The 8787-nt window shown below is 42.8% G+C and overlaps 1 protein-coding gene across 5 annotated transcripts in view; it reads left to right on the top strand.

Annotated features, from left to right (window-relative positions):
• Positions 1-4918: 4918 nt before the first annotated feature.
• The window catches only part of LOC124063669 (SH3 and multiple ankyrin repeat domains protein 2-like), a 139977-nt gene continuing 136108 nt past the window's right edge, over positions 4919-8787 (top strand). For 2 of the 5 annotated variants that reach the window (XM_046397545.1, XM_046397579.1), the window contains exon 1: positions 4919-6119. The gene's annotated coding sequence lies outside the window, so the exon portion shown is untranslated. The remainder of the gene's footprint in view (positions 6120-8787) is intronic. The other 3 variants (XM_046397559.1, XM_046397568.1, XM_046397552.1) reach the window with 2 other exon arrangements.

Raw genomic sequence — 8787 nt, 5'->3', positions numbered from 1 at the left:
CTTCAGAGCTGCAGTGGGGTCCAACACCGATACTGAGTTGGTGACTCTAATCTCAGGTGTCCACCTTCAAACTGTCCTCATTGTATTGATCTTCTGTGCTGCTGGGTAGAACATGTGTGTGAAGCCTCCATGTTTTACAGTCTGTAGCTTCTCTGCAGTAACACCCAGGTTTGAATCTTTGTAGTCCACCATGAGCTCGTTGTTGGATGATACTGAGCTTCAGGTGATGAAGCTCTCTGTCAGTCACCACAGATTTGATATGAGTGTGGACAGACATGGATGGAAACTGAGACTGATGAGGCAAACAACCACAAGAAGGTGATTCTGATTTATGTTTATGTTCAGGCAACTCAAAGCAGTTGGTTCTGGTTAGGAAAAGATTTTGTTCTTGGGTGAAAACTGAAGAAAGCAAACGTGACTTCAAGCACAAGCAGGTTATTAATATTTAATCTTAACCACAATCTCTTCCTAACTTTAACCAAAGTGCTTTTGTTGTCAAACCTCTACTGTCACAGTTCTACAGTCCTACACAACACAAATTCAAAAAACATTAAGAGTGTATAATGTGTTTGGGGTTTCAGTCTCTTAGAAGTTGTGGAGGAATTAAAATGTGCATAAGCAAGACTGGGGGTGGGGTTAATGGAGACCAGAAATAAAACAAAAGAATGAAGCTGCTGTAGGGGACAGAAATAAACTCCAGATAGAATGTGTCCTGGAAGCAGTTCTTGTTTCTTCTTGGATTACAGGGAAGGATAATCAATTTTCGAACTGTAAAAACATCACAACAATCCCAGTATCTTCCCTTTTAATGCAGACACCATGGAAATACTGTTGAAACATGTAACTGTCTCCAGAGACCGTCACTTAGTGAATTATTAAAATAAAAATTTGGAAATGTTTGAAGATGTTTGAAGAGCCCAAACCCCAGAGGAGCTTCATTACAAGAGCTGACCCAAGCTGTGCTCACGAGTCCAGCTCCCAGCTGTCAGAAGATGTGCCGTGGAGAGCCGACAGCAGGCTTTCATTGGCTGACGTTCATCTGGCTGTGCAGCCGAGCCGCATGCAGCAAAGACAGGAAAACCCACTTAACTGCAGGGAGGGCAGCCGATAGATGAAGGTTCTGCTTCCAGCGCAGGATGTGATGTAATGAAGCACAGGCAAACAACCGAAGATGATGATGATTTGGATGAAGGCTTTGGAATTATTTCCTGTGTAAATGTACTCTGTGTCGTGAGCAGTTTCAGGTAAGAACTATTTTCACTGTAACGCTGCACTGAAGGAAACATGCACCTACTCGTGGACAAGCTAACTAAGCTAACTAACGTTACAGTTCATCATTAATGTTTACATCCTGCCCTGTCGTCCTGCTTCTATCCAGAAACCAGGACCCGACAGGGTTTGGACCTTCAGAAAGCTGAGAATTGGTCGAGGCATGTGAGCATCAGGTAGAGCCTCACCATGTTTCTGTTAGCATGTACTTCATCTCTGTAAGTGACGTTTCTCATCTTGAGTCAGGTTGGTGCATTTTTTGTCCTGCATACTGTAATAAACTGAATGAAAACTCCCCCCCTTTGGCAAAAACCAGTGAAGTCTGAAGCGTTCCCAACTGGAACACCTTCAACAGGAAATGACAGCATGTGTCTAAGCTAACACTGCTGACAGAGGTTATGCTGGGACACAGTCCAAACATGTCTTTAATGTGAACCTATCAGGAGAAAGAAATACATCAGATTCTTTTGCAAATTTAGGCCTGTGGGTGCAAAAGTGAAAGAGCTGTCATTTCAGCTTTCTGAAGGTGCAAACTGGAGTGTGAACTGACAATTTACAACCCGGTGATGGACACATCCAAACATGTCAGTGAGGCCAGACGTTCAATCTGACTTCGTCTGAGCGGAAAGGCGGGAGGATGTGAAAGTGGAAAGCTAAGGTACGTGTGCCTGGTGGAAATAAGGTGCAAAAAGCAAAGAGTTTGGATTCAAATGGTTCCTGACTGCAAATACAAAATAGTTGTGTTTATATTAATTGGAATAACTTCAATTTAGGCCAAAGTGGGGACTTTTCTTTTGTCTAATGTCACGTTTTCCAACAGTTTTCATAAATTTCACAGCTCACTAAATAGTTCACATTAAAATGAAAATTCAGTCAATATCTACTGACCCTCAAGCCACGTCTTCATGTCAGTTTGGGATCTCAGTGTTTCTGGAAACGTGGATTATATCGGACGAGCTGTACGAGGCCTGTTTTATATTATCCTTGCATTTTAAAACCAGTCCCCAGCTTCTTCAGTTGTTTAGCCAAATGATGCAACACTGTTTCACTGTGAAGCTCGAAGAAACTTCACTCGACTTTCCATTAGGATGAGGGTGAGCAGACAGTGACTGAATTTTCATTTTTGGATGAACTCTTCCTTTAAAGGGTGTGACATAACATCTTTTTATTAAAATCATCCATAGAAATTGATTTTAGAGACTGCCAATGTCGTCACAATGGTCTTTATATGGATGTATGTGTATCAATATGGTCACGTTCAGTTAAAATGTTAAATGTATCACAGTTGATTCTGGTTGCATTTTGCATATTGAAGGTTTAGGTTTAACTGTATACATTTCATGTTACCATCTGACAATACATCCCACATTTCCTCTCAAACTTATCAACAGATTTCAGTAAAACTTCCACTGTTAGTCCACTGGCCCGGGAATAAGCAATTAGTTTTTGGTGTGGGTCCAGGAACGTTTCAAAGGATTTATCTGTGAGAGACCTTTTTGAACATTTTCATAAAGCACTTGAATTAAAAATATCTGGCACACGTATCCCATGATTCTCTGTGCAGAGCCGGATCCACGTGCAGATTAAACATTACGACAGACTGAGCAGCCATGGTGGAGCAGAGCTTCTGGTTGTTTGTTTCCATGGTACATATAAGACTTAGGGAAACACTGTGTGGGTACACAAAGTCTCCCTTTCGTTCAGTGGCAGCTCTTCCAGCTTGAAGACATCACAAGTTCAAGGTTTGATGTTTAAAGTTGCTCATGTTCAAACGCCTGAACTGCTCCTACTGAACAAGACATTTTTGGACCTTTTACTGGTTGTTATCCATGTTTGTTTGGTACAAGAACACACGACAGTATTTGCATTGTCGTGTTTACTGTCCAGTGGTCAGCGTGTGGTGTTACTGGTGGTGTTGGTGTTACTCAACATGTACATACATACTCAACAATTCACCCGAAGCTGATGCTTTTGCAGGTGTGTGGTCATAAACCAAAGTATTGGCCAAATAAGAATTTAGACATTAGACAAAACATTTCACTGTTGGTGGTGCTGGATGAAAGCTGTGGGATCATCAGAGTTATTAACTTTAACCCACTTGCTGATGAGACAGAGACCACACGTCAGCCTCATGTTGGCACAGTGGAAAAAGTCATCCGGGTATATTGTCTTGTCTGGACATCAGATTCATATTAAAACAAACAAAAAAAAAAAAACCCAAAAAAACACACAAGGTGTGGATGAATGTGTTTTTGCTGAAGAGAAAGGCTTTCCCTCTTACTTCTAGCCTTCATGCTAAGCTAAGTGCCTCCCAGCTTCAACTCTAAACATATCATATTGACATGACAGTGGTGTTGATCTTCTCATGAAGAATCCCACTCTGTGCATTTCCCAAAATGTCAAACATCATTAAAGGCTTCAGTCAACCGTGATTTTCTGGCAGAGCTGGAGGCTGAGTGGACAGGTGGTTTGGGATCTTGTCGAAAACCACAAATATGCAGTTTTGATCCCAACAAAGACACGATTTCTTTGTTGCTTCTGTGAATACTTGCTGTGGAAAGGAAAATGGCGAAGCTCACACTCTGCTACCTGCATGTCCTTTATGTTGAGCTACTGTCAGTGGATGGAAATAAAATTCAGCGTATGAGACCCTGGAGTTCACACGTTGGCTTGCCCCTGGGGTAGAGCCGGGCTGTTGGTCTGGCTGCCTGCCACTGTTGCCATGATCAACATCATCTCGTTCCAGCTTGTAGTGTAGTTGTCATGGTAATGACCATTTTATTTGCAGGGGGGCAATCTCGTCTCCAATATTTCCGGGACCGACACAGACAGTTGGAGGAAGTGAAGGTGAGAGAGGGGAGGGGAAGTTGCCAGACAGACAATTTGCTCAAAGGGCAGCTAGATGAATCAGTCTCGCTTATCCCATCTCAGGGTCAGCACATTCAGCATCTCAGTAATAACCAGACAGGACCACAAATATCAGTCATTTTGTTTTTATACCACCATTGAGTCATTGGTTAGTATAAATTAGACATTGATTATTCTTCATTATAAATCTGCTGCTCTTTTCTCCCTCAAAGCTCTTTTGTCCCTGAACTGTAAAATGAAGATACAAGAGAGATACTCACTTGCTTCCTCACAACGTGATGATGTTTAACAAGTGTATTTAAATGTCTTTTCTGTAAATGTCGCTGCTGCATCGTTTGCCTAATGAAGTACACTGAGACATACATTTCTAGACATCTTAGCAACATAAAGTTGGCAATGTTGGTTTGTCTGTCCACCATAATGGAAATATTTCACTAACCACATCAACAAATTGGTATTAAATTTGGCACCCACGTCCATGGTGCAAAGAGGACAAATCCTATCGACTTTTTGTCTGGTGCCACCATGTGGTTGAGTGAAATATCTCAAATACTGTCGGGTGGATTACTAAATTTACCACATTCTCCTCTGAGGTGAATTCTAATATCTCAGAGAGGTAAACATTATGCTTTAGTCTCCCTACTAAACATCACTATGCTAGCATTATAACTGTGAGCATGTTAGCATGATGATGATGATAGCATTTAGCTCGTAACACTGCTGTACACTGACAGTATATAAACTTATCAACTCGGTAGTCACGAGAGCTCCCCAAAAGTGAAACAAAGACATCTCGATCGCCCCCTGGCGTCGGGATCCAGTACAGGTCCAGATCGCTTCACGCGATTCGTTCAGGTGGGTGTATAGGCGGGAACTTGATACCGCGGCTATACATCCCGATCGATACTGCGCAGTCGCCGGCTCCCGATGATCATCAGCGCAAGATGGCCGCGTTCATGTCATGGATTTTATGACTTCGCTTTAAACAGTGTGAGGAAGTGCAGGCGGGACGTCCATTTTTAAATGTGTCAGTGCTGCTAGCATGACTGTAGCTTCCTGTCACTTTTAGTTTGGGGAACATGTTGGAGAAACATGTTTATCTGAGACTAATTGTGATTCTGACCAGCCATTTTGCTCAGTCCTGTTCACGAGCAGCTTCATGGGGTAGTTTATGTCAAGTCGAGTACGTTTTCGTGTACTTGGCTATCATCTTTCTTTTATGGAAGTTAGGATGCTGAAAATCCACGGTTCCATTACAGTTATCTTTCATTCACAGTTGTTAAGCCATAGGTCCACCTTTTAGCAGCCTGCAACTGGAAGTGAATATGTTTTATTGAAGTACGCCAGGCTTCGCTGTATTTTTGCTATTTATAACCACCACCACTGCTGATAATGAACAGGTACATGTCGACAGTGGGCTTGAATTTCAGATTCCATTTTAAAATTCTACCGCAAGTGCACTTTCGGGGAGATTTCTGCTCTGGCCTGAGATGACAAAAATGATGACAAAGATATCCACAGGCACACATCCACCTGTCTTGTCGGTACTCGGAAGGCCCTTGCTTACTGTCCTTATAATAATCCCCCCGCCCCCCGGCTCTCTGCCTCCCCACCACCCTCCATCGCCTGTGTTTCGGTGTCGGGCAGGGAGATGTGCTGCTCCGAGCCGCGCTCAGAGTCTGTCGCCTCATATTGAATTTCAGCGCGGCAGCAGTCGGGTTTCTCTCCGGGAGATCAGGTTTAAAACGCGCCCGCTGCCTCCCGCTCCGCTCCCCGTCCTCCTCTCCCTCCCTCGGCGCTCTCCTCCCGTCCACAGAGCCTCACTTTGAGAGGAAGTTTTCCCCGGCAGAGCTGGTCCGCTGCTCGCGTTGCGCCCGGAGAGTCGGAGGCATGAAGCGGCATTAGGAGCAAATAAAGGAGAAAGAAGGACGCGGCGAGGGGAGTAAAACACTGACAGGACGCGATCAGGGACGACGTTCAAGGTAAGCATGAACCTTTTCTCACTTTTCACACCACACTGATACACCAAATACTGCAGGGTAGCCTGCTATGATACCGCAAGGACCTCTCGAAAGTGAGTTTTTAGCACACCTCTTACTTTTTTCTTATGTTTTAAGCTAAGTCTCCAGAGGAGGACTGCCGTTAAGCCATTAATAAGAACAGGTTTTGGTTGCCAGGTTGTCTCTATAGTTAGCCAGCAGTGAAGTCATTAATAATGGCTTACGAGTCTCACTATAAACCAGTGGCTACCAAATTACAAAGGGCATATGACCAGTGGGGAAACGTTAGCCGTGGAGAAAAAGCTAAAAAGAAGGACATGGTGACCTGTTAGGTACAGGTTTAACTAACTGATGGGTGAACTGAACCGCAGCAGTTGATGGAACACAGTCAGCCCCTCTGCACCTGAGTGGTTCCTGCTATGACTGGTCAAAATGTCCGCTGAGGAAAAAGGTCTCAATCACGTGCTAAATATACAAAATAAGTTTGGGCAACATGTGACTTTAATTTTGTTTTCTTCTTGACAGTTCAATAAGAATCTACTTGGATCCATTCAGTTTCCCCAGTTGTCTATTGTGGCTGGTTGATAGAAATTCAATTTAACTGTGAGGGTGGAGTATGTGAAATGTCTTTTGGACGTTTTCTTTTTTTAACCAATTCTCCAGATACAAATGACAGTAAAGTCACTGACAAGACTTCTTATTTTGTGACAAGTTAACAACAGTTATTATGCAATCTGTAATTAAGTCTTTTATGAATAAAGGAGAGGGGGTTACAATATTCCATCTGTCTCCATTTGTAAACAGTTAATTTTGCAGCTTGCAGCAGAGCTAAAACAATTAATGTTTGGGATGGAGGGCTGGAGAATTGATATTTGAACTCAACAGCTGAATATCAGAATCAGAAAACTTTATTGATCCTTGGGGGAAATTTGGTTTGTTACAGATAACAAGATAAGAAGTCTACAGGCCAAAGAATTGCCATAAAAATAGAAATAAGAATATATTAAGTATATAAATATAAAGGTATGTGTGCAGGTAAATACAGGTATTGTACAAGTATGTGGTGAATTTACATTAAGTAGTGCAAAAACAGTGCAACAAATGCAGTAAAAATTGCATACACGATCCCTCCAGAGATCCTCCAGAAAGCCCCCCTCTGAATTCACAGACATGATTTGTTAAGGCAGCGATGGGAAGAGGACGTCTCTTTTCTCTCTGAAGCAAAACAAAGAGTTAAAGGGTCATTAGGATCATCATACAAGGAATGACAAGCAAGCAGTCAAACACAGCATCCAAAACGCGACAGGGTAAAAACTAGTGAGAGTTTTAGTTGTTTAGATCGTTCTTTAGAAAGCTACAGTGACCAAACAAGGTTTGTAGCTTAGCTAAGGAAGCTGACTTTACCTACCGTAGCATTTCAGATTATGCACCTTTATAAGTAATCCCACTGTGCCAGCAAACCTGTCTTTGTAGCTCTTTGACTTTAAAACTCTTTCTAAGTGTTGAACCATCAAATGTCACAAGTCAGAGCAAACAAGAGCACAGCAGGTGGTGGGTTAGCAAACGGTCGCTGCCATACGCAACCGTGATACTCACAGCTGTCCTTGTGCCGTAGCTAACATCATAACAACTGAGTCTCTCTCTCACATCAACGGTAAACTGGACCAAATGAGACATCTTGAAACATCACGTAGTAATCTGGCGATGACAAAACTATCAAAAATGATTGGCAGATTAATTGATATTGAAAATATTTGCTCAGTGCAGCCCCACTCTGCAGCTTTTCCTGAAGTCAAACGCTCAGTCACAATCGTCTTCCTGATTTGATGAGCTGGTGATAAGGAGGAGGATAAAGACCACAACTTTGTAGTGTACGTCCTTTGTAGTGCAGTTTATAGAGACCAAAACACTGTGTCCTCAGTGTCCTGGGTCTGTTTGGTTGCTTTGTTTGTGATCAAGAGCCAATTTGAAATGTTGTGCGTGTCTTCATTGAACAAAGAGGGCATATCACAGTGTTACAAATCTACTGGGAAACAGAGAAGACAGATATATATATATATATACTGTGACTAGTTGAGAAAGGAAGTGACATATTTTGTCATTGGAGGGAACTCACTCCAACGAAATTTGTTCTCTGCATTTAACCCACCCAAGTGACGTGCACACACACACAGCAAACCCGGGGCAGTGGGCGACCGCGTGCAGCGCCCGGGGAGCAGTGGGGGTTAGGTACCTTGCTCAAGGGTACCTCAGCCATGGACACCGGGATGGGGAATCGAACCAGCGATCCACCGGTTAAATGCACTTTGGTGTTAAAGTTTCCATTTTGTTTTTGTCTCATTTGTGAAATATTGAATTGAATTCAATTTTAGAAGCTTAGTGATGCTGCAGTACACACACAGGCCTGTTTGTAAAACTTCTGTAGTTGACAAGCTAACAGTTGCTAGCCAATGCTAGTCAGGCAATATTTCTCTCTCTTTGTACTGAGGCATTTACTTCCTCAGGCTTTTTGTTGTCAGAAACAGTCATCGTGACAGCAAAGAGTTAGTCAGGAGGGAATATGCTCCCCTTAACTAGCAAACATGCTAAAGGCTAAGTTAAAGAGAAAAGAACCAGTTCATGCGATGCTGTCGGACCGTGGTTCTGGTAA

This window comes from Scatophagus argus, chromosome 1 (genome assembly GCF_020382885.2).
Source record: "Scatophagus argus isolate fScaArg1 chromosome 1, fScaArg1.pri, whole genome shotgun sequence".
NCBI classification, from domain to species: Eukaryota; Metazoa; Chordata; class Actinopteri; family Scatophagidae; genus Scatophagus; species Scatophagus argus.
The sequence above is the reverse complement of the archived record's forward strand: the minus strand, read 5'-3'. Positions and strand labels throughout refer to the sequence as shown.